The sequence below is a fragment of the Zootoca vivipara genome, chromosome 6 (genome assembly GCF_965207765.1).
Source record: "Zootoca vivipara chromosome 6, rZooViv2.hap1.1, whole genome shotgun sequence".
Lineage (NCBI taxonomy): Eukaryota > Metazoa > Chordata > Lepidosauria > Squamata > Lacertidae > Zootoca > Zootoca vivipara.
In genome coordinates this window covers 81,476,451-81,502,863 of record NC_142589.1, presented here as the reverse complement: position 1 = coordinate 81,502,863, position 26,413 = coordinate 81,476,451, and the positions used below count along the sequence as shown (strand labels likewise).

Here is a 26,413-nt window from a genome sequence, read left to right as displayed (position 1 = left end):
TCCCCTTCTGACTCCACAATTCTATGACAGCTCAAAGGCAAGCCCCTTCTTTCCCAGCACTTCTTCATTCCCACCCCCCTCAATATCCTGGCAGTCCCTCCCCTTTCATTTATTCCACCCCCATCTTCCTTCTCTGCTCCCATACATCCATGTGGAAGGTTTATTCCGATTTGCTGCTAAGTTCCTCTTCCAAGATATCCAAATGGCAACATTCCCATCTTGCAAGTTTCCGAGGGGAAGAGTTATATATAGATGTTTTTAACAGCTCTTTTTGATAGGTCGCCCCCCCCCAAAAGGGGGGGGACAGGGAAGAGGAGAACCACACATTTCACTCCTTTTTGAAACACACATACACACTCTCACTTTTTTCCCTTAAAAAAGAAATACTATTTAGAGTCCGGGGGGGGGAGCCCCATGCAGATTTATTAAGAACACAAGCTGCTGTTTTAGTTGGAGTCAGAACACTGGCCCACTTAGCTCAGTGCTGATGGCTCTGGCTGGCAACTGCTCTCAAAGGCATCAGGGAGAGACCTTTACCAACCATTCCAGGAGAAAGATAATAGAATCATAGGATTGTAGAGCTGGAAGGGACACCTGAGGGCCATCTAGTCCAACCCCCGACAATGCAAGAATCTCAACTAAAGCATCCGTGACAGATGGCCATCCAGCCTCTGCTTTAAAACCTCCAGGGAAGAAGTATCCACGGCCTCCCAAGGGTTCTTCCTGATGTTTCGTCGGAATCTCCTGTTCTTGTAACATGAATCGATTGGTTTGGGTCCTACCTTCCAGAGCAGGAGGAAACATGCTTGTTCCTTCTTCCATGTGACAGCCCTTGATATATTAGAATATGTATAACTATTGTATCTCCTCTCAGTCTCTTTTTTCCTAAGGTAAACATACCCAAATTCTTCAACCGTTTCCAGACCCTTGATCATCTTGGTCGCAATCCTCTGCACATTTTCCAACTTGTCAGTCTCCATCTTAAATTGTGCTGCCCAGAACTGGACATGGTATCCCAGGTGTGGTCTGGAGGCCAAGACAGAATAGAGTGGGACTCTTATTTCCCTTGATCTGGACACTATATTTCTGTGGATGCAGCCTAGAATAGCATTCGCTTTTTTTTTTTTTTTTTTTTGCTGCTGCCTCACCCTGTTGACTCACGTTCAGTTTGTGGTCTACTCAGACCCCAATATCCTTTTCATAGAATCATAGAATCGTAGAGTTGGAAGAGACCCCAAGGGCCATCCAGTCCAACCCCCTGCTGAGCAGGAAACACCATCAAAGCATTCTTGACATATGCCTGTCAAGCCTCTGCTTAAAGACCTCCAAAGAAGGAGACTCCACCACACACTCCTTGGTAGCAAATTCCACTGCCGAACAGCTCTTACTGTCAGGAAGTTCTTTCTAATGTTTAGGTGGAATCTTCTTTCTTGTCACATGTATTGCTAGTAAGCCAGGTGATCCGCATCTTATTTTTGTGCATCTGGTTCTTCCTGGAATTAATTTTGTTAATTTGAGCCCTGCTCTCCAATCTGCAAAGGTCATCTTGAATCCAGATTACGGTATGTCTTCTGTGGCAATGGCTACCATGCCAGTATCAAAAGCTACTGAGAGGGTGAGGACAAACAAACATGTTTTAAAAAACCACTGTGAAAATGCTTTTTTAAAAAAGTTTTTAAAATATATATTGAATTTGCTATTACCCTGCCAGTGCCATCTAATAATAATAATAATAATTTATTATTTATACCCCGCCCATCTGGCCGGGTTCCCCCAGCCACTCTGGGTGGCTTCCAACAAAACAGAAATTCTAAAATACAGAAATCCATCAAACATTAAAATACAGAAATCCATCAAACATTAAAAGCTTCCCTAAACAGGGCTGCCTTGAGATGCCTTCTAAAGGTCTGGTAATTGTTGTTCTCTTTGACCTCTAGTGGGAGGGCATTCCACAGGGTGGGTGCCACTACCGAGAAGGCCCTCTGCCTGGTTCCCTGTAACTTGGCTTCTCGTAGTGAGGGAACCGCCAGAAGGCCCTCGGAGCTGGACCTCAGTGTCCGGGCAGAACGATGGGGGTGGAGACGCTCCTTCAGGTATACCGGACCGAGGCCATTTAGGGCTTTAAAGGTCAACACCAACACTTTGAATTGCGCTCGGAAACGTACTGGGAGCCAATGTAGGTCTTTCAGGACCGGTGTTATGTGGTCTCGGCGGCCGCTCCCAGTCACCAGTCTAGCGGCCGCATTCTGGATTAGTTGTAGTTTCCGGGTCACCTTCAAAGGTAGCCCCACGTAGAGCGCATTGCAGTAGTCCAAGCGAGAGATAACTAGAGCATGCACCACTCTGGAGAGACAGTCAGTGGGCAGGTAGGGACTCAGCCTGCGTACCAGATGGAGCTGATAAACAGCTGTCTTGGACACAGAGTTGACCTGTGCCTCCATGGACAGCTGTGAGTCTAAGATGACTCCCAGGCTGCGCACCTGGTCTTTCAGGGGCACAGTTACCCCATTCAGGACCAGGGAGTCCTCCACACCCGCCCGCCTCCTGTCCCCCACAAACAGTACTTCTGTCTTGTCAGGATTCAATCTCAATCTGTTAGCCGCCATCCATCCTCCAACCGCCTCCAAGCACTCACACAGGACCTTCACCGCCTTCACTGGTTCTGATTTAAAAGAGAGGTAGAGCTGGGTATCATCAGCATACTGATGGACACCCAGCCCAAACCCCCTGATGATCTCTCCCAGCGGCTGCATATAGATGTTAAAAAGCATGGGGGAGAGGACAGAACCTAGTGTCACATTAGTATAATGCTCTTGAAACGTAGTATTTTAGATGTATAGCTGAGTCCCCAGTCTCTCTCCTGAGTTCTAGCATTGCTAGGCAGAAAAACTGTTCCCTACCCACTCACTCCTTAATGTGTATCATTTTATACAGTCCTCTCCTGCAGTGTCTTCCTCGACTTTTCTCCAAACTAAAAAGTCCTGAATGCTGCGACCGTTCCCCAAAGGCCTATAGCTGTCCCCTGTCAGGAACAGGACACTGGGGCAAGAGAGGCCATTGCGCTGAGCCTGCAGGGCTCTTCTTATGCATGTGACCCGGGTTGCAGTTCCCTTTCGGCCTCGAGCCTTAATTCTCCAACAAGATGATGATGATGACGATGGTGATGATGGAGGATTACCTCACAAGGCTGTTGTAAGGATGACTCAGCCAAAGCCTGTGAACCATATTGAGCACTATCTATAAATAAAGTTGGGGATGCTAATTATTATTAGTTTTCAGGCTCAGTTCCTGCTCTTGTCTGGCACCCGCTCTGCACTTCTCACACCACTGATGCTTACGCAACAACTGGGCCCATCTGGGAACTGGTGCTCATAGGGGCAAGGAGAAGGTGCCATGATTTTCTTTTCTCCTGCTTGGATCTTGTGGAGACTGGTGATGTTCCTGCCCTGTAGCTGTGCCAGGCGAGGCAAGGTGATCGGGGCTCCAGGCCTTTAAGGCTGCCTCAGAGAATCATTTAGTTGGAAGGTACCCCAGAGGTCATCTAGTCCAACCCACTGCAATGCAGGAATCGCAGTGCTCGAGGGTCCATCACCCATGCAGGAGATCCCGGGTTCAAACCCCAGCACCTCCCGGCATCAGGTGGGAGAGGCTCCTGTCCGAAATCCAAGAGAGCCGCTTCCAGTCAGAGTTGGCAATGCTAGCCTAGGAAGAAGCTGCGTTATACAGAGGCAGGCCTTTGGTCTGTCTGGATCAGGGTTGCTGTGATATAGGAAAATCCTTGGGCTCACTTGGATTGTCAAAGAAAGACACCAGCCAGGAATAGAGGAGCAAAACAGCAGCCAGTAGGCCTGATCTTTCTTCAAAAGATGGTTGCAACAGGACTTTCCCCCACCCCATGGAAGAAGCAGGAAAAAGCCCCAAACAAAGGATGGCTCCCACTTTTAGAAGTTTTCCCCTGTACCCATAAACACCTTTGCTGAAGCATCATGCATACATCACAAATACATCATGGTTATGTCACAGAATCGATGCTTTTGAATTCTGGTGCTGGAGGAGACTCTTGAGAGTCCCATGGACTGCAAGAAGATCAAACCTATCCATTCTGAAGGAAATCAGCCCTGAGTGCTCACTGGAAGGACAGATCCTGAAGCTGAGGCTCCAGTACTTTGGCCACCTCATGAGAAGAGAAGACTCCCTGGAAAAGACCCTGATGTTGGGAAAGATGGAGGGCACTAGGAGAAGGGGACGACAGAGGACAAGATGGTTGGACAGTGTTCTCGAAGTTACGAACATGAGTTTGACCAAACTGTGGGAGGCAGTGCAAGACAGTAGTGCCTGGCATGCTATGGTCCATGGGGTCACGAAGAGTCGGACACGACTAAATGACTAAACAACAACAACAAAGGGGAATAGTAGGAAACAACAACAACAACAACCCCAAGTTTACTTGGGATACATGCATCTGATGAAGCGGATCACGAAATCGCCTGCCATGATTGACACGGTCGCCTTTAAGCTGTTTCCACTGTGACAGAGCGAAAGTGTCATAACCCCCATTAATGCCATGTGAATGACATCCCCTCCAACATTTCTCTGATGAAAATAGGGGCGTCCCATTCCATAATGATATTTTTACTTTTTTAACCCCGCACATCTTACTCGGTTGCCACAGCCACTCTGGGCAGCTTCCAACATACAGTATATAAAAACATAATAAAACAAACAAACAAACAAACACCTCCCCATACAAGATTGCCTTCAAACGGCTCAGATAACAGCATACTCTCCAATGAAAATAAGCAGAAGGGACCCAGGTGGTGCTGTGGTTTAAACCACAGAGCCTAGGGCTTGCCGATCAGAAGGTCGGCGGTTCGAATCCCTGCTACGGGGTGAGCTCCCGTTGCTCGGTCCCAGCTCCTGCCAACCTAGCAGTTTGAAAGCACATCAAAGTGCAAGTAGATAAATAGGTACCACTCCAAGCAGGAAGGTAAACGGCATTTCCATGTGCTGCTCTGGTTCACCAGAAGCAGCTTTGTCATGCTGGCCACATGACCTGGAAGCTGTACGCCGGCTCCCTCGGCCAATAATGCAAGATGAGCGCTGCAACCCCAGAGTCGGTCATGACTGTACCTAATGGTCAGGGGTCCCTTTACCTTTTTAAGGGTAAGCAGGACATTCTGGGATCAAATCGGAAACCGGGACGGCTTTTCTAAATTAGGGACGCCCCGGAAAACAGGGACACTGGGAGGGTCTGGAATGATCTGTTGCACTCTCTTGGCAAGACAAGGGACCATTTCCACCCTTCCACGAGCTTTCAGGGATGGAGAGGGGGATGGAGAGCCCATCCTTATGGCTCCCCGACTCTGCCATGACCTTCAGGAAGATGCCTCGAATCTCTCCCTCCAGATGGAGATCGGAGGAGACAGACCACAGAGTGCTGACGCAGGCCTCCGGGGAGGCTGGTGTAGATGTGGCAAAAGGCAGCCTTTTCCTCCCCACAGCCCTGCTGGAGCTAGGCGCCTGTGTGTCAAGAGTGAGGCTTTGTGTACCTGGCCTTCCATCTGGGAACTGGAGCAAATGGCATGCTGGATCAGGCCAGTGGCCCCTCCGGTCCAGCATCCTCTCCTCGCAGTGGCCAAAGAACACCCCAAAGAACCTAGGAATCTAGATAGACTGCCTCTGAACCTGGAGGTTCCTTAACAACATAAAAAGAACCTGGGCCAAGGGTCCATCTAGTCCAGCATCCTTTTCCCATAGTGGCCAAATATCCTAGGCACCAAGATAGACTGCTTCTGGGCCTGGAGGTTCCACAATATGGAGGCTCTTCATATAAACCTACCCAGAGCCTGAGATCATTCTCTGAGGCCCTTCTGCTTCATGTGCCTCCGCCACAAGTGGTCCAGAGGATGGCAATGTGAGACTGGGCCTTTTCTGCAGTGGCTCCCTGTCTGTGAGATGCTCTTCCCAGGGAGGTAATAATAACAATAACAATAATAAATAAATTATTATTACTCTGGTTGGCTCCCATCATCATCATCATCATCATATTCATCATCAATAATGTGATAAAACATCAAACATAAAAAACTTCCCTAAACAGGGATGCCTTCAGATGTCTTCTAGAAGTCAGATAGTTGTTTATTTCCTTAATATCTGATGGGAGGGCGTTCCACAGGGCAGGCGCCACTACCGAGAAGGCCCTCTTCCTGGTTTCCTCTAACTTGGCTTCACGCAGTGACGGAACAGCCAGAAGGCCCTCGGAGGTGGACCTCAGTGTCCGGCCAGAACGATGGGGCTGGAGATGCTCCTTCAGGTGTACTGGGCTGAGGCCGTTTAGGGCTTTAAAGGTCAGCAGCAACACTTTGAATTGTGCTTGGAAATGTTGTTGTTGTTGTTTAGTCGTTTCCGACTCTTCGTGACCCCATGGACCAGAGCACGTCAGGCATTCCTGTCTTCCACTGCCTCCCACAGTTTGGTCAGACTCATGTTGGTGGCTTCGAGAACACTGTCCAACCATCTCGTTCTCTGTTGTCCCCTTCTCCTTGTGCCCTCCATCTTTCCAACTTGGAAATGTACTGGGAGCCAATGTAGGTCTTTCAGGACCGGTGTTATATGGTCTCGGCAGCTGCTCCCAGTCCCCAGTCTAGCTGCTGCATTCTGGATTAATTGCAGTTTAATCTAAAGTTTGTGCAAGAAAGTCAGGGTGAATGCTCAATAAGCATAAGAACATCCGAAGAGACAGATGGATCAGGCCATTTATCTAGTCCTTAAGACCCAGCAGAAGAATGCACTTTCTGAATTAGGCCTTATTCTCTCTCCTGCATCACTTTAAGCTGTTGGCTCAAGTAAATTCAATTGTCTCGCCTTGTTCAAAGTTGCGCAGACGGATATTCTTAACTCATGTTTACTTTTAGACACGATGGTTATTTGCAATTGTAATTATTCAAAGGACGCCTTGGAACTGGGATATGTAGCGACAATCGTTTGATATGCTGGGAGCCGCTCTGAGCACAGGCTTCTGGGAAATTGGCGAGCAAACATAGGGATGAATGGCTGGCAGAGTCTGATTCTCTGAACATCAGAAAGGAGCCTTTGGGTCCATCATCCTGCTCTCATGTTGGCCAACCGGATGCCCCATTGTGAAGCCCACAAGCAGGGTGAAACAGTCTTCTCAGCAATTCCCAGTCACTGGTCTCCAAAGGTACACTGCTTTAGACAATGGAGGTAGAATATAGCCATTGTGCCTCGTTGCCCCTGAGAGCTACTGCGTCTCCTGTTAATTCCTCATTCTGTCATTACAATCAGCAAGGCTGACGAACAGAGGATCAAGGGTCCAGAAACCAAGCCTTATGAGGAATGGTTGAAGGAGCTGGGTATGTTTAGCCTGGAGGAGGCTGAGAGGTGACATGAAAGCCATCCTCTAATATCTGAAAGGCTGTCATGAAAGACTGAGCAAGCTTGTTTTCTCCTGCTCTGGAAGGGAGGACCTGATCCAAAGGTAGAAGCCCCTAGCTCTTACCCATCATCATTATTTTTCAACTATATGCCATCTGTTTCCCGGAAATTAGAATGGATACAGATAAAACACACATAGCTAAAATCATATGAAAGACCATCATTAAGAAGTAAATGCACTCTTCTAGAATCAAGGCATTGTTTAAAAAAACGCCAAACCCAACCACAAATTTATTGACATACAGCAACGTTTTAAAGCCATTTCCTCCACACACAAAAATCAGTCTCCCAAAGCTGGTCAGAATAAATCTGTCTTCACATGCTGAAGGAGGGAGCTATTCTCAGGACCTTCTTCAGTGCAGGGTGAGTCCTTTAAAAGAGGCCCTGTGGATACAGAGTACACATGTTCCACGGAGCCTCTTTTAAAAGACTCACCCTATACTGTATATGTGCCACAAGGGTGCAAAGAGTTGTTGAGCTTTTTTTGGGAGGGGGAAGCCAAAGTTGTTTATTTTGGGGGGGGGAATCGCTCACCTGTAACAATGACACAGAGGAAATAACTGCTTCTGTTGGGAATAATTGACGCTACAGAGTACCAGAGCAATGGGGGGGGGACTTTCGCTCCATTGCTTTTCACTGCCACGGATCGAGAGGGACAGTAGGTATACATTTGGTGCCCTCCAGAATACATTGGGTGTCCCCCAGAATTTGGCACCAGGGTGCCCCGCACCCCTTGCACCCCTGGTTAAAGACGGCCCTGGCTAGTCTGGCTTCTCTTGGAATAGATTCAAGACGGATGAAAGGAAGTCCTTCTTCACATGTTACAGAGTTGAACTGTGGAACTCCCTGCCACAGGAGGCAAGGATGGCCACCGTTGTGGACGGCTTTAAAAGAGAATTGGGCAAATTCATGGAGGAGGAGAGGGCTAGGGATGGCTACTAGCCAGGATGGCTGTGCTCTGGAAGCCACAGAGAGGACTCTTGTGCTCAGATCCTGCTTTCTGGTTTCCCATGATGGGCATCTGGTCGGCCACTGTGAGAACACGATGCTGGACTGGATGGGCCATGATCCAGCCGGAGATTGGGGAAGGGCCATAGCTAACTGAGTTGAGCATCCGCCTTGCAAGCAGAAGGTCCTGGTTCGATTCCTGATGGCATCACCAGGTAGGGCTGGATGAGGATGAGGGGTAGGAGCCCCCCAGGGAGGACACAGAAGATGAGGACTTTGATCCTGGATCCTGATGGTGGGACACTGGGGAGCAGTCTGGGGAAGGGATGAGCTGGGAAGCGCTAGAAGCAGGGGTGTGAGAGAGAGTGATCAAGGAGGGTCAGGAGAAGGTGGGTCTTCCAGGACAGGGTTGGAGGCTGAGAGTTGGGAGCGCAGACTCAGACAGAGAGGAGTCGGCCCTGCTACACAGCAGCAGGGCAGTCCTTGGTCTGCCGGCTCTCCTCCCCCTCTGGCATCCCGTTCGAGTCCTGCACCTTGCTGAGCAATGGGCCAGACCAGACAGGCCTAGAGGAGGAGCTCAGCCCCTCGTCTGCTGGGGGGTGGGATCCTGAGTGAGAGGCTAGAGGGGGAAGGAAGGAAGGAAGTAGCTGTCACTTTCAGCAACTTAATCCGCTGGATTAAGACGAACCGGGGGGCTCTGCTGTGTTATTTTCTATTAATATAAAGCTTATTGCATTCTGTCCCTGCCCTGTGGATGACCTGGCCTCGCTTGACAGCTCGGTAACAGTTTGGGAGACGCTCCTTCCTGAAATCCTGCCAGCCCGTGCAGACAGCACTGAGCTAGATGGAGCAACAGCAAGGGGCTGGCCCACTTTCAGGCAGATTCCTATATTCCTATTCTCAGGTTCTTATGTCTGCTTTGCCTTAAGGGCTCCTTCTCCTGGGCACGCTTCTGTGGTCTAAGCCCCGCTGAGCAGAGCGGGACTTGCTTCCGAGTAAAGGCGCGCGCCATTTGCTTGCAACTTCCGAGCAAATTGATTAGCGCTGCACTCTCAGTACACGGCTCCCATGGGACGATCCGGCTGCTAGCTGGCTCGGGTTGTTCTGCTGCCGTCGGCAAAAAAATCGGTGCTCCCCCACCCCACCCCTCCCTCGCCAGATCATGTTTCTGCCGTGGAACATAGCACGTTCCTTTTCTCATAAAGGACTTCCCACTAGCAGACAAAGGAGTAGAAGGGCTGGAGCTTCTTTCACCGCTTACCAGGAAGGGGCTGGATCTGCCGCCAGCGCTAAGAAGGGCTTGCTGGATCAGGCCAACAACCCATCTGGTCCATCACCCTGTTCTTGCAGTGGCCCAATGCCCCACAAGAGCTAGGGATTGAGATAGACTGCTCCTGGAGCTGGAGGTTCCATAAGAACATCGGAAAAGCTTGGCTGCTGGATCAGTAGTGGACCGGATGAGAGCTAACAAAGTGAAGCTCAGTCCAGATAAAACCAATGTATGGGAGGTTGCCTGCCTTCTCTTGGTGGGGTTACACTCCCCCTGAAGCAGCAGGCTTGGGGGTCCTTCTGAGTCTTTTGAGACTCAGATGGCCTCCATGGCACAGAGTGCCCTCCATCAGCTTGGGCTGGTGCCCAGCTGCGCCCTAATCTGGACAAGGGCAGCCTAACTTCTGTTGCCTGTGCTCTGGTAAACTCAATGTTAGATTACTGCAAAGCATTATATGTGGGGCTGCCCCTGCAGACAGTTCGGAAACTCCAGCTTGTGCAGAATTCAGCAGCCAGGTTGCTCGCTGCTGCAAGATGGTCTGAGCATATTGCACCGATCGTGACCCGACTGCGCTGGCTGCCAATTAGTTTCCGGGCCCAGTTCAAAGTGTAAGCAGGATCTGAGCCCCAGAGCCCCTTCTCTCCTCCCGTGGTTGCCAGCATTTACTGCCTCCAGCTGTAGAGACAGAGCACAGCCACCGTGGCTTGGAGAGGCGCTGTTCCTGTTAATTCATCCCTTTACCCAGCACCCTGAGGACTAGAATCTTGGTTGGTTCTTAAGGAAAGGGCTGCAGCTCAGGGGTAGAGAGCTTGCTTTGCATGCCGAAGGTCTCCAGGTCCAATCCCCAGTAGGATGTCCAGGTGAGTCTGGAAATGCCTCGTGCCTGAAACCCTTGGCAGCCACTGCTGCCAGTCCATGTAGACAGTACCGAGCTCGGTGGCCCATTGGGTTGACTTGGTATAAGGCAACTTCATTGCTGAGCAAAGGCTGGCTATGAATGTCAGGTGGGGAGAGGACCCCCTTTTCTTCCTTGGCTTAGGAAAGCAGAGGATTCTCTGGCACAGCCCTGGGGCTGAGAGCAGCATCCCAGCATGCTCTGCAGTTGCAAGGGATTCTGGGGTACTCCCCATTCTCCCCCCCCCCCTGCTGCCACTGACCCTGGATCCCTTCGCCCCTTCTGGTTCCAGCTTCCCCATTGTGCCTCCCCACTTAACCTTGGCGCACCTTGAGAATCGTGCACCTTTGTGTTTTGCAAAGGAGACCTTGAGAGGCGCACAAAAGCAACCCAGAGAGCTTCAAAGGCAGCCTCCTTATGCGCAAGGGTGAATTGTTGCCTCCGCCATCGTGGAAGAAGGGAGGAGGAGGGGGCCGGGGGGAGCTGGCAGACCGGGGGTGTGCACCCACTCCAGTTTATTCCATACCCATCCATCACCACCATCCGAATTGATCCTGTCGCGTCTTACGAAATAGCATGTTTTCGTAGAACTGTAGAGTTGGAAGGGACCCCTGGGGTCATCCAGTCCAACCCCCAGCAATGCAGGAATCTCAACTCAAGCATCCCTGAAAAGATGGCCACCCAACCTGTGCTTGAAAGCCTCCAAGGAAGGAGAGTCCACAGCCTCCCGAGGGAAACCGATTCCTCTGCCAAACAGCTCCTAGTTTTGATGCCCCCCCCTCAAAAAAAAACCCCAGCTTCAATCCTGTCTCAGGAGGCAATGGAAGAATGCACTTTTGGGAGGGAGGGCAAACTGTTGGAGAATCACAGCGCCTGCTGTGGCTGTAGAGACCGATATGGGAGAGAGACATGTTTTGTTGCAGCTGGGGCAGATGAAGGCGTCTGGTTGTGCCGCTGCAGATGCACCACAGCGTTTCTTCTCTCTGCCCTCCTCCCAGCGGTCATTCCTCCTCTGGTCACTGCTGTTGGATGCACAACCTGACTGTCTGTCTCCAGGCACAGTGGTCGTCTGCAAGGGATTCCCACACGGCAGGGTTGATGTTGCCAGCCTTCATGTCATGTTGGCAGATATCTAGGTAGGTAGGTAGGTAGGAAGACAGAGAGACAGATGAGAATCGAAACAGAGTTTAAGTGACACCCGCCTCCATCATCTGCTCTGGAAAAAAAATGATAGGAGCTTTGAGTGTGGGATGCTCAGAGTGGTTTAATTTGCTGAAGCTCAGCGATGCTGTACTTTTCTCCAGGCTCAGGCCATACAGCATTCATGTGTCCAGCCTTTGCTAACGTTGCTGGCTCTCAGCATCTCTGTAGCAATTATTGATAAGTCTGGCTGGCTGCGCTTCTCAGGAATGAAATGATTACTCTGGTCAAAATGGCCGATTTGTGGTTTCAGAAACGCGTGTGCAGGTCGGTTGCAGTTTTACCTGCGTGCTGGGTACAGCCCTCTGGTTTTTTGCACTCGGTGATATAGATTATATTGCAGGATCTGCTTGATATTGTCTGTTCTACCTGCTTTTGGAAGTGGCTTCACGATACAGATCTCTATCGATTATTAATCTATTCATTTTCATAAAATGTATACACCGCTTGGTTATTCTAAAAAGCAGTTTACAAAGAGAATAAACCTAAAATTATCAGTGAAAGCAACTATTTGCCACGTTGAAAAAGTAGAATAAATGCAGCAATAAACTAAAAGCAGAGTAAAACATACACCCAGTGCTTTTTTTCGGGGGGGGGGGGCGCAGGGGTATGCATACCCCTAAACATTTTGTAAATCTAAGTTTGGCCTCATTGAGGGGCAGTATTTCAATATGTGTAGGAAAATGAGAGTAAACTTTTAGGGGGGGAAGCACTGCATACACACCAATATTGGTTGACTAGGTGTTTATGGGGTAAGGCGATCTTGCAGGTAAAGTGGTACCAGATAGTTAAGGGCTTTATAGATCAATAGCAACACCTTGACCCAAGAGCAAATGGGCAACAACCTTAGATCTCTTAGCCCAGCAGTCATATGCCGATGCGGCTTTCCTCCTGTCAGCAATCGTGCTGCAGCATTCTGCACTGACTGCAGCTTCAAGATTAAGTGAAAGGAAGCTCCATGTAGAGTGTGTGTATCTATCACCCACTATTTGAACTTCAGGTCCGCAACTTGGCTGACATTTAAAACCAGACATGAAATATGCTTCTTAATAAATGAGCCAGAATGTCTTTAAAAATCACACACACCACATTGCAGGGGAATTGTACGACAGAATAGACAGGAGGTCTCTTGCAGAAGTGGGGTGGGGGACTCGGTCTCCTTCCAAGACATTGTTGAATTCCAGCTCCTATCAGACTCAGCGACAAACATGGCCAATGGTCATACAGGGTCCATGTCTGGTCTGATGCCACAACAGTAAAGCTGAGTGCTCTTTCTTCCTATAGCCATAAAAATGTAAGGCTGTCGTCATGCAGCCCCTAGTGGAGGATTCCTAGTGCTGCATCACGATCCTGGTTTTGCACGAAGGAATGGCATTGGAAAGGTGAAAAGTGAGCTTAGTAGTTGCATGAAGTGGGGAGGGGATGCTTTAAGGGGTTAATATGGGGGGGCTCATGAGCAGAGAGGGCAGGGGTACAGAACCCAGTGCAGGGTCAGCAAACTTTTTCAGCAGGGGGCCATTCCACTGTCCCTCAGACCTTGTGGGGGGCCGGACTATTTTTTTGGGGGGGGGGAATTGAACAAAATCCTATGCCCCTCAAATAACCCAGAGATGCATTTTAAATAAAAGGACACATTCTACTCATGTAAAAACACACTCATTCCCGGACCGTCCGCAGGCTGGATTTAGAAGGCGATTGGACCGGATCTGGCCCCTGGGCCTTAATTTGGCTACCCATGCCCTAGTGCAGAGGTGGCCAACTCCCAAGAGACTGCAATCTACTTACAGAGTTAAAAACTGTCAGTGATCTACCCCTTTTGGGGGTGGGGTTTCAGGTCAAAGTTGTTGAGTTTTTTCAGGGAGGAGGTAAAATGTTGAGCTTTTTAAGGGGAGCCACAGTTGTTCAGCTTATTTGGGGGGAGCCAATGATCTACCAGTGATCTACCGCAGACATCCAATGATCTACTGGTAGATCACGATCCACCTGTTGGACATGCCTGCCCTAGTGCAACAAAAAAAAAGGTTAAAAGGAACCATGCCCGTTCTTCGTGCTGGATGTCCTTACATGTATGTCTATAGGGCAAGTGTGAAGGCAACAATTGTGTGTTTGTAGAGTGCTTACAAACCGACCATTTAATTATCTTTTTCTAGGACTTTTCCTGGTATTGATGTCAAGCTCACCGGTCGGTAGTTACCTGGGTCTTCTTTTTCCTCCTTTTTGAAGATGGGGACAACATTTGCCTACCTCCAGTCTGCAGGGACCTTACTTGTTCTCCAACAATTCTCCACGTTTATAGACAGAGGCTCTGAAATTACATCCGCAAGCTCCTTTAGTACCCTTAGGTGCAGCTCATCAGGCCCTGGAGATCTGAATTAATTTAAAGTAGCTAGGTGTTCCCTTACTGCCTCTTTTCTTATCTTGGGCTGCAGCTCCCTCCTTACATCGTTTATTCTGTTATCACCAGGCTGGGCATCGCTTTCCTTTTGGGTGAAGACAGAGGAAAAGTAGGTGTTGAGCAGTTCCGCCTTTTTTCTGTCACCCAAGAGCATTTTTCCATCTTCCCCACGCAGAGGACCTACCACTTGCTTGTTCTTCCTCTTGCTTCGAACATAGCCAAAGAAACCTTTTATTTAACCTCCTTTGCAAGCTTGAGCTCATTCTGAACTTTAACCAGCCTGACCTTCTCCCTGCAATTGTTGCTACTCATGTATACTCCTCCTTTTGTGATTTCCCCTTTCTTTCATTTCTTATACATGCCCTTCTTAAATCTCAGCTCATCTGCAAGCTCCTTTTGAAGCCAAACTGGTTTCCTTAGCCGCCTCCCACTTTCCCTTCTTTCCCTTCTTGTTGGAATTGTCTGCATTTGGGCCTTCAATATTTCTCCTTTTAGATATTTCTCCAGTCCTCACCTTTGAAACCCAGGAGCAGGGCCGGTGCGTCCATTAAGGCAAACTAGGCAGTTGCCTAGGGTGCCAAAATGGAGAGGGCGCTGGCCAGCCTCATCCGGGGCTGCCGCGCTTACAATTCCTGATGTCGGAGATGAAGACAGCCAGCCCGCACATCCCGTCCCCCTTTGACACAGCTGGCATCTTGGTGACAAAGCGAAGGCTCCCGCGGGCGCTGCTGCTCGCTCTAAGGACCTTTAGCCTCTGAAGCCGCCTCTCCGCCCACGCCGCTGCTGCTCCTGAGCACAAGCTCGGCGTTTCGGCTCCGTTGCCTTCCAGCCCCTGACGGATGCCAGACGGCGCCTCGAAGTGCCACCTCGTGTGTGGGGCCGGCTCAGCGCAGCATCAGGCAGAAAGGGCCGGTGGGAGAGGCGGCCCGTGGAAATCAGGGGGGGGGCTTCCCCAAAAATTAGCTGGCGTAGGACGGAGAGATGCCGCACGTAGGTGTTTGCTATCGGGTTGCTGACGCGGACGCAATCTCCTGCATGTCTACTCAAAAGTCAGACCCACAATTTTTTAAAAAAAGCAAACGCGTGTTCAAGTATTTCTACTCAGAAGTAAGTCTCACTGAGTCCAATGGGACTTACTCTCAGGAAAGTGAGAGAAGGGCCGGCTTACAGTGCAATCCTATATATGCCTACTCATATATACTCATGTTTGAAATATGATTGGCTGGGGGGGGGGGGCGCCAGAAGGTGATCTCGCCTAGGGCGCAAAAAACCCTAGCACTGGCCCTGCCCAGGAGAACATGATAGCTTTCTCCCAAGGTTCCCAATCTCATACATTCAAAGCACTATGAAACCACTTTCAGCAGTCATGGCTCCCCCCCCCAAAGAATTCTGGGAGCTGTAGTTTGTTAAAAGAGCTGAGCTGTTAGGAGGCACCCCTACTCCCCTCTATAATTCCCAGAGTTTCTTGGGGATTAATTGCTAAACCACTCTGGCTGAGCACTTGCGACTGGGCCAAGGTCACCCAGTGAGCTTCCCCGCTACGTGGTGATTCAAACCTTGGTCTCCCAGGTCCCAGCTCAACACTCTAACCACTACACCACACTGCCTCTCAATAGACAGTGATGTTGACAGGAAGACAGTGGGCAGGGAAAAGAGGTTTGAAGCCCCATGGGCCAAGGAGCCAGGCGGTGAGGATGCTGAAATCTACCTATTGATTTGTATTAACCAGCCAAGCTTTGGTTTCCGGTTTGTAGTGAATAAATAATGTGCATTCCCTCTGACTTGGAGAGTGGGTAGTCCACAGGCTGTGTCTAGCCACAAAAGCACTCCAGTAACCTTCCCACAAGGGATGCTTATCGAGGCAAAACACACCCACCCCATAATTTCACATTTCGCGAGTAGGGACTGAACTGGCAGTGACTACACAGGAATGAGCTGAATGAGAATGTCGACCCAGTGTGCATTGTCTGTGATAAAGGCAAGCTCCATGCTAGGGATAATTTGGAAAAATATTGAAAACAAAACTGCCAGTATCATAATTAAAGCTGGGCAATATCTGGTTTTCAACATCGTGATATATCGCCAACTAAACATCGCGATATACAGTGGTACCTTGGTACTCAAACAGCTTGGAACCCAAACACTGCAAACCCGGAAGTAAGTGTTCCGTTTTGTGAACTTTTTCCAGAAGTTGAACGTGCTCCATTTTGAGTGGGACGCTTCCGATTTGAGTGCCTCACTTCCGTTTTGAGTGTTACACTGAGGTCTGTCTGTTTTTGCTATTTATTTTGCGTTTTTGTTTTTGCGGCTCTTTTTTTGTTTTTGTTTTTGTGACTGTGTGGAACCCAGTTCAACTACTGATTGATTGATTGATTGTGTGACTGCAGTACATTATTTATTGCTTCCATTTTATGGATCAATGGTCTCATTAGATAGTAAAATTCATGTTCAGTTGCTGTTTTAGGGGTTGTTTCTAAAAGTCTGGAACGGATTAATCCATTTTGCATCACTTTCTATGGGAAAGCGTGCCTTGGTTTTGGAACGCTTTGGTTTTGGAACGGACTTCTGGAACGGATTAAGTTTTGAGAACCACTGTACTGTACCAATATAACACAATGTAAAAAAATAAGGCGGGAGCTTTGTATACGCATGGGCTGGCTTCACGCTTTTCCCCACATAGTGATTTTGCATAGCACACGCACACATCATGATTCGCGATATATTGCCAGGTCAAAAATTATGAAACCGATATCACAATATGGATTTCAAACCGGTTTTGGACGATATATTGATATATCCCCCAGCCCTAATCATACCACCATTCTGCAAATCTGTGGTGCGACTGCATTTGGAATACCGTCAACGGTTCTGGTAACCTCATCTTGAAAAGGATATCATAGAGTTGGAAACGGTTCAGGAAAGGGCAACCAAAATTATCAAGGGGGTGGAATGACGCCCCTATGAGGAAAGATGGTAGCATTTGGGGCTCTTTAGAGAAAATGTCAGTACCAGGGCATGACAATTACATACTCTCCAACATTCCTCGAATGACAATAGGGACATTTTCATCTGAGGAATGTTGGAGGCTAGGTCTGCCCTTTATGTTTTTAAACTGTTCTTATATTTATCTGTATTTTTTTTTAAAAAAAATATAATTTTCATTATTACTGTTTCCAAAAACCCATTCACCTTCAAATATACATTTTCACCGTTAATACCTTTCCTGGTATTGATGTCAAGCTCACCGGTCGGTAGTTACCTGGGTCTTCTTTTTCCTCCTTTTTGAAGATGGGGACAACATTTGCCTACCTCCAGTCTGCAGGGACCTTACTTGTTCTGCAATCGTTTGGAGGGTACACTTCTACACATGTGGTGGCAATGTGAAAAAATTAAGGGCTTCTGGGATTTGGTTTTAGAAGAGATGAAAAAAATCTTTAAATATAATGGGGGGGAGCAGAAGCCTTTTTGTTGGGAATAATTGATACGGATATAGCCAGAGAAGATCAGAAATTATTCTTGTATGCTGTGGCAGCAGCTAGAACCCTGATCTGATCGCAAAAAAAAATGGAAAAAAGACATAATTCCAACCAAACAAGAACGGCAAGATAAATTATTTAGTTATGTTGAATTGGCAAGATTGACAGATGCCATCAGAGGTCACAGCAGATAAAAGTTTCAAAAAGATTGGAAGAAATATAGTGATTACCAGAAAAAGCAACGCCCGCATATTACTACTTGGATTGTTTTAATTAACTGTTGCAAATTGATTTATGGTTAGAACAAAATAACCAAAAAGAAATATAAAGAGAGTTTAAAAGAAGATTAAAGGAAGCAGATTACTATGCTTGATATTACACTCGCATAGAGGATGAGGGAAGTCAACAAAGAAAATGGATTTGAAATTTGGTTAAAATATATTGCCCATTAGAGTATTTTTGAGGCATGTTTTTATTTTTTGCTATGGTTCTTTTTGTTAATATTGCTATTCCTTTTTCTTTTCTTTTCTTTTCTTCTTTTTATTTGTCATATAATATATGTCTCTGTGTTATGTCTGTCTGTCAGCACATAAAATCAAATTTAAAAAATTAAAAATAAGAGCCGGGCAGAGTCGCCAGACCTCGCCAAGGGCACGGTGGCTGGAGCAGTTGAGCACAGCGGCTGCGGTTTGAGGGACAGGCCAGCGCAGGTCGGAGGGGTTGGAAATGCAAAGGTTTGCGTGGCAGGAGGGTGGCTGAGGGCTAATTCCACACATCCTGGCAAAGGGCAGGTGAGCGAAGGCGGTTGTGCGCCAGCGGCGGCTGGAAAAACAGGAACCAGCTCTGAGTCAGGGAGGGGGAGGGGGAGTGAGGCGCTGTCAATCAATCCCTGTGTAAACAAGCCTGCGTTGAGTGGCAGGTGGCAGCTGGTGCCAGGGGTGCCAACTTGAATAAAATATTTGGGGCGGGTAAGCCTCACCCAGCATAATCAATCATACGACGCAGCCCATGCGCGCCATTTATTTTTTGGGGGACTCTTTTTTAAATAATAATACAGTGGTACCTCTGGTAGCGAACGGGATCCGTTCCAGAGCCCCGTTCGCAACATGAGCAGTACGGAGCCAGCGCTTCTGCGCATGCGCGGGTCGCAATTCAGCGCTTCTGCGCACGCGCATGACGTCATTCAACGCTACTGTGCATGCACGAACCGCCAAACCCATTCCGTTACTTCCGGGTTCGATGCATTTGTAACCCATGTTGTACGCAACCTGCAGCATTCGTATCCAGAGGTATGACTGTATAATTTTTATTAACTTTCACACAATTTTTCAACACAACGTCTCCGGCACTACATAACAAATCCTTAGCTATCATAGCTTAAGACTTCCGTCAACCCCTTTTGATGGTTTTCTGAATTCCTTTCTAATTGTGCATTTTATTACTATGCTTATTTTAAATTCAATCTTACTTCAACTAATCTTAATACTTCTCACAATAATTTGAATAGTCCTCCTTACAAGACTTCTTGCAATCCTACAAGCGATGTTAAGTAGTTACAGTTGACTTTCAAATACAACATAAATTTCTTCCAGTCCTTTAGGAAAGTCTGGTCCCGCTTGGTTTCGAATTTTTCCTGTAAGTCTTGGCAGCTCAACGCAGTCCATCAATTTTATTTGCCGCTCTTCTGTTGTTGTCATTTCTTCTTGCTTCCATCTTTGGGCTAATAATATTCTTGCTGCAGTGATCACATATAAAAACAGGTTTTTAAAATCATTTTTATGAATTTCTGAACCTATCTGTGATATTTTAATGTATTTTAATGTGTGTTGGAAGCTCTGCACGATTTTCAGTGCCCACACATGGGGAGAGCGGCCCCGGAAGTTGCTTCTACGCAACTTCCGGTGCCGCGCCGCTGCTGATCCTGCATTTTTCAGCGGGAGACTTGGCAGGTATGAAATTCAGAAACAAAGCCCCCAGCCATTGGTGAGTGGCCAGGGATTCCTTCCTTTTGAATTCAAAAGTGTTTATAGTATTGCATGCCACCCCAGTCTCCAAGGAGAGCAAACTTCCAAGGGTTCCAAATGCTTACTTGGGGTTTGTATTACCTTTGGGAATGAAGCACAGCGGAGACTGTCGTGTCTTAATATATGGTTTATTTACACATAAGGTAAAGGTAAAAGGTAAAGGACCCCTGGACGGTTAAGTCCAGTCAAAGACAACTATGGGGTTGTGGTGCTCATCTCACTTTCAGCCCGAGGGAGCCGGAATTTGTCCACAGACAGCTTTCCGGGTCACGTGGCCAGCAGGACTAAACCGCTTCTGGCGCAACAGGACACCATGACGGAAACCAGCATGCATGGAAATGCCGTTTACCTTCCCGCCACAGCATTACCTGGTCTAAAACACTGAGCCTCTTGGGCTTGCCGATCGGAAGGTTGGCGGTTCGAATCCATGCAATGCTGATGAGCTCCCCCTGCTCTGTCCCAGCTCCTCCCAACCTAGCCGTTCAAAAGCACGCCAGGGCAAATAGATAAATAGGTACTGCTGTGGTGGGAAGGTAAATGACGTTTCCATGCGCTCTGGTTTCCGTCACGGTGTCCTGTTATGCCAGAAGCGGTTTAGTCCTGCTGGCCACATGACCTGGAAAGCTGTCTGCGGACAAATGGCGGCTCCTTCGGCCTGAAAGCGAGATTAGCACCGCAACCCCATAGTCGCCTTTGACTTGACTTAACCGTCCAGGGGTCCTTTACCTTTTTACCTACCCTTTTTTACCCATATACTGTAATGGAAAGTGAATTAATCCGTTCCAGATGGGTCCGCGGCGTTCGTAAACCGAAAATTCGTAAACCAAGGTGTTCATAAACCGAGGCTCCACTGTATACCGCATTGGCCTGAATATAAGCCTCGCTTTTCCCCCAAATTCCGACGGTATGCAACCAGGAGCACAGGGCAAACAGTGCCAGGAGCGTGGCAAAGTGGCGGGTAGTCCCCTGTCCTCTCCGCCAAGGCTGGGAGGGGAGAGAGCGAGGAAGGGGAAAGGCTGCTGTCAACACAGCGTGGCTCCCCCCCACCCCCAGTATGCACCCTGGAGCAGCGAGGAATGGAGCGGCTTATATTCGGGTGCAGCTTATATTTGGGCCAATACAGTACAACCTGAACCTAAGATGGGGGGGGGGGGGGCTTTGCAGCATTTAATACTCCAAAAGGGTCTTGTTTCTCCCATAGCCACAAACTTGGATTCAAACAGATATCAAACACTGCTATTGTTGCTCCCTTCAATCTTTTCTCAGCTGGCTGCTTAACATCTGGCCCACATCAAAGCCAACTTTCAACTCTGAATTTTGGCTTTGTCTGTTGAGGGAGGGGACCCCAGCACCCATTTGCCACCGAGAGAAATGGATGCTGGAGGACATGGCCAAAAGCTTGAGAATGGAGAAGCAAAGCTGATGCAGAAATCCCTGCAGCTCATTCTGCCCAGCCCACTGCTCTGCAGTCTTAACTCTCTGTGTTTGTGTGTGATTAACGGAGAAATCTGAGGGCTCCCTTGGACAAAAACCAAGCCAGGAATACCAGAGCAAAAGAACTTGGTCTTTATTGAAGACTTTCGCGACAGGACTCCCTCCTGCCACCCGGTGAAACAAGATGGAAGCCCCGTCCAAAAGAGAACCCAAACTTTTATTAGCTGTTAATCCCCATGTTGGAGGGACCCAGGTGGCGCTGTGGTTTAAACCACAGAGTCTAGGGCTTGCTGATCAGAAGGTCGGCGGTTCGAATCCCTGCAACGGGGTGAGCTCCCGTTGCTCGGTCCCAGCTCCTGCCCACCTAGCAGTTCAAAAGCACATCAAAGTGCAAGTAGATAAATAGGTACCGCTCTGGCGGGAAGGTAAACGGCGTTTCCGTGCGCTGCTCTGATTCGCCAGAAGCAGCTTTGTCATGCTGGCCACATGACCCGGAAGCTGTCTGCAGACAAACACTGGCTCCCTCGGCCTATAGAGCGAGATGAGCACCGCAACCCCAGAGTCGGACACGACTGGACCTGATGGTCAGGGGCCCCTTTACCTTTACCTAATCCCCATGTTACACCACCCAAAACTACAGCACTAATACATCATGGTTACATCATGAAAGGGGAGGTCTGGTGGCAGTAATCTGAGCATCCTGGACCCTGCCCCATGCCTCCCCTTGCCCTCCACCAAACATCCATCAAGTGTAACAAAAGAGAAATTTACATTTCCCAGTTTCCCAGCCAAGTTAATCACACCCTTTTGTCTTCATCTGGGTTTGCCTTCATCTGAAGGCAGCCCTGTTTAGGGAAGCTTTTAATCTTTAAGAAATTAGTGTATTTTAATATTTCTGTTGGAAGCGGTCCAGAGTGGCTGGGGAAACCCAGCCGGATGGGCGAGGTATAAATAATAAATTATTATTGTTATTGTTATTGTTATTTCTGGAATGCCTACCTGTCTGGCACTCAGGTATCAGGATGCCAGGGATTATCACTCAGGCAGAGGGGCTGTCTATATGAATTTCTGAAGTTTCCCCAGTGAGCCAGTACGTAGATACCTTTACCAGTGAATTGTTACATTTGGCATTGTGCAGCAGAGGCCCTTTGAATAGATAGGAAGAAACTGGAATGAAGTGTTTTGTGGGGACAAATCACAAAAATCACAAAAGTGGTTGTGCTGGTTTTGGTAGTGGGCTGCATGTGCATAATATCTGCTGGAGGGGCAACACCCCCCCCAACCTATACACATGTGTGTGTTTTTTATTTCCTGCACATACAATCATAGAATTGTAGACTTGAAATAAACCGCAAAGGTCATCGAGTTCAACCCCCTGCAATGCCAGAATCTCAACTAAAGCATCCATCATAGATGGCCAATGAACCTCTGCTTAGAAACCTCAGAGGAAGGAGACTTCACCACTTTCCGAGGGAGACTGTTCCACTAGGAAACAGCTCTTGCCGTCAGAAAGTTCTTTTGAAGGTTTAGTCAGAATCTCCTTTCTTATACCTTGAATCCATTGGTTTGAGTCTTATCCTCCTTAGCATCTTCCAGGCGACAGCTCTTCAGGTATTTTGAAGATGCCTCTCATATCTCCTCTCAGTGCGGTGTAGAGCCGGTGTGGTGTAGTGGTTAAGAGCGGTAGACTCGTAATCTGGGGAACTGGGTTCACGTCTCCGCTCCTCCACAAAGAAGTCACTTCTTTGAAGTCTCTCAGCCCCACTCACCTCACAGAGTGTTTGTTGTGGGGGAGGAAGGGAAAGGAGATTGTTAGCCGCTTTGAGACTCCTTCGGGTAGTGATAAAGCGGGATATCAAATCCAAACTCTTCTTCTTCTTCTCAGTCTCCTCTTCTCCAGGCTAAATATGCCCAACTCCCTCACAAGGCTTGGTTTCCAGACCTGCCGTCCTCCTGGTCACCCTTCACTGTCCACCTCTGGCACCCAGCATGGATCTGAGGGCCTGAACATGAGCTCTGAAGCACCCACACATTTCACACATCACAGTGATATTTTGAACTGTGGGGCTATTGAACGATTAATCTCTATTTTAGAAACCTCTGTTGTGATGAGCTTTCACAGTGGCGGAAAGGCTATTCTGCTGTAGAAACGAATGCAGCCCACGCCCACAGGCTAGAGACCTCTGTGATAAGTAAATAATTAGGAGGTATGTGGGGAAGCCTTGGGCAATGATTTGTTTGTAAAGAAGAGGAGGGATGGCAACAGGTCTCGGGTTTTAACTGGGAAAGGCTGGGAGAGGGAGCTTGGGGTGGCGTTCAGCTGATCGCTGAATCAATCCCTCCTCCCAAGGAGCTCTGGGAATTGTAGCTCTGGGAAGGGGAATAGGAGGGTCTCTTAAGAACTCTTGGCACACCCAGCAAACTGCATTTCCCAGAATTTTGCATCTCCCAGAGTTATGACTGTTGTAAACTGGAATCATAGTGCTCTTAGTGCATGAGTAGGCCAACTAAGGCCCGGAAGCCGGATCCGGACAAATTGCCTTCTCAATCCGGTCCGCGGGCGGTCCAGGAATCAGCGTGTTTTTACATGAGTAGAATGTGTCCTTTTATTTAAAATGCACCACTGGGTTATTTGTGGGGCATAGGAATTCGTTCATTTTATTGTTTTTTTTTTCCAAAATATAGTCCGGCCCCTCACAAGGTCTGAGACAGTGGCCCGGCCCCCTCCTGCTAAAAAAGTTTGCTGGCCCCTGTTCTAAGTACTCTCCCTTCCCGTGGCTTCCAGCAAGTGGCGTTCAGAATGATTGCTCCCTCCGACCATGGAGGCAGTCTGCCTCAGGCAGAGCAGAGCCATTGTGGCTCGTAGCTTCCAATAACCCTCTCCGCCTCCCTGAATTTGCCAGCATCTATAACATGCCCGGCTCCCCCCCCCCACCCGCTTCCCCGATCGCGATCCTCCCTCCTGCCTCTCCTCTCCTCCAGCGGAGCCTCGTTTCCCAAGGTAATCGCTGGTGGGTGAAGGGCTCTTGAAAGCAGCGCAAAGCGGGCAGCCTTTGTTCGGAGACGCGCCGCATTCTGTGTCCCTCGGCTCCGAGAAGGGTTTCAGACACCCGGCAGCATAATAGGAGCCGTATTAATAGCCGCCGTCTGGGGAGGAAAAGAGGTTCCTCTTCCTCATCTGGGTCCTCCGACGCCTCTTCCAGCACAATGCCGCTGCCCCTTCACCACGTCGTCGTCTCGAGAAGCGGGCAGACACAACGGACCGTCTGCCCAGGCGCAGAGAGAAACGTTCAAGATGGGCTTGTGTCGTGACTCCTGAGAGCCGAGAAGGAGGCCGACGAGGACGTGCTGGTGGGGAGGCCAGCACATATGATCAGGACATAATTCTGACAGTTGCAATCGAAATTATTCATTATCAAAGTGTACAGACTTTCAGCTGTTTGCAATGAGCAAATAGTGAGTTGCATTTTCAGCTGAATTTGGGGGAAACCACGCGAAGCCTCCGTTGAGTTGAGCCATTTCAATTGCTTTTGTTTGCTTTGCTCATTGCAAACAGCTGAAAGTCTGTACATTTTGATAATGAGCCTGATTTCCAATGGGGGGGCGTGAATAATTTCGATTGCAGCTGTATTTCATGTTCAACGCACACACCATTCTTTTTTCCCCTTTAAAAATTATTTTATTATTACTACCGTATATTATTGTACTTTCTAGCCAAGACCGGGATACATGCAAGTCCCGCTATGCAAACGCCATGTGTTTGCAGGAAATGGTTCGTTAGGCGAGCGTTCGCATAACAAGTCAGCGATTCCAATTGATTCCTGTGCAGGAATTTCTAATGTGTTCCCAACCAGGAATGTTGACCCCAAAATGAGAAAAGGGAAACCATCTGAAACTGTACAAGTTTCAAACGAGGAAGGGGCAAATACTCCCTTATTTTTCTGATCCTACCATGGTTTCCATCGAAACAGCTTCCGTGGGCCAAAAAAACCACAAAAAAGTGAGGTTTGTTTAAGGCTGATCAGTGCTTTATTTCTGGGGGTACGCATACCCCTCGCCATTTTGTGAATCTAAGTTTGGCCTCATTGAGGGGCAGTATTTCAATATGAGTAGGAAAATGAGAGTACCCCTAAACACCATCATCATCATCATTATTATTTTAGAAAAATTACTGAGGCTGATTATCTGTTTACAGTATGATGCAAGTCCAGATGTTTGGATATCCGATTCTGCTGTATGTATAGCGAGGTTTGGGTACTAATTCTTTGTGCTCAGATAAATGAACGTTCATACAAGTGTTTGCATACCCGGTTTCTCCGAAAATAAGAAGTAGTAGTAGGAGCCGTGTGTACATCAAACAGCAAAGGGGGGGGGAGACCTTTAAAGAAAAGTGAATAGATTAAATATTGTGCTTTGCATTCTCATTCCACAATGTAAAAGCAAAGCCCACCTCTCAATAAATTTGCTTTCTTGATTTTTATAAACTGTGGTCCCATTGTTCTCAAATGCCTTGGTACTCAAACAACTTGGAACCCAAACACTGCAAACCCGGAAGTAAGTGTTCTGGTTTGCGAACTTCTTTCAGAAGCCGGACGTGCTCCATTTTGAGTGCCACACTTCCAATTTGAGTGTTACACTGAAGTCTGTCTGGTTTTGCTATTTATTTTGCTTTTTTGCTTTTGCAGCTCTTTTGTTTTTGTGAATAAGTGGAACCCAGTTGAGCAACTAATTGATTGATTGATTGTGTGACTGCAGTACCTTGTTTATTGCTTTCATTTTATGGATCAATAGTCTTGTTAGATAGTAAAATTCATGTTAAATTGCCATTTTAGAGGTTGTTTTTAAAAGTCTGGAACGGATTAATTCGTTTTGCATTACTTTCTATGGGAGAGCTTGCCTTGGTTTTTGAATGCTTTGGTTTTGGAACAGACTTCTGGAATGGAAGTAGCAATGTTCTTAACCAGGCACCCCCCCCAAACTTGCCCTCCAGATGTTTTGGGACTACAACTCCCGTCATCCCTAGCTAACAGGACCAGTGGTCAGGGATGATGGGAATTGTAGTCCCAAAACATCTGGAGGGCCGAGTTTGGGGGTGCCTGTTCTGAACTTTCAGCAACAAAATAATAATAATACTTATTGCTCCCTCACTTGCCACACAAGAATATGTGGGCTCGTGTTCAAATTTTTGTGAACATCAGTGTGCCCAGAACAATTCATTGAACTGTTTAACACAGGGGTAGGCAACCTAAGGCCTGTGGGCCAGATGCGGCCCAATCACATTCTCAATCCAGCCTGTGGACGGTCCAGGAATCAGCG

At 48.1% G+C, this 26,413-nt stretch overlaps 1 protein-coding gene across 1 annotated transcript in view; it reads left to right on the top strand.

The window, feature by feature from the left end:
- LOC118087143 (leucine-rich repeat and fibronectin type III domain-containing protein 1) overlaps positions 1–26,413 on the top strand; it is a 104,189-nt gene that overhangs the window by 65,815 nt on the left and 11,961 nt on the right. The gene's annotated exons all lie outside the window — the stretch shown is intronic.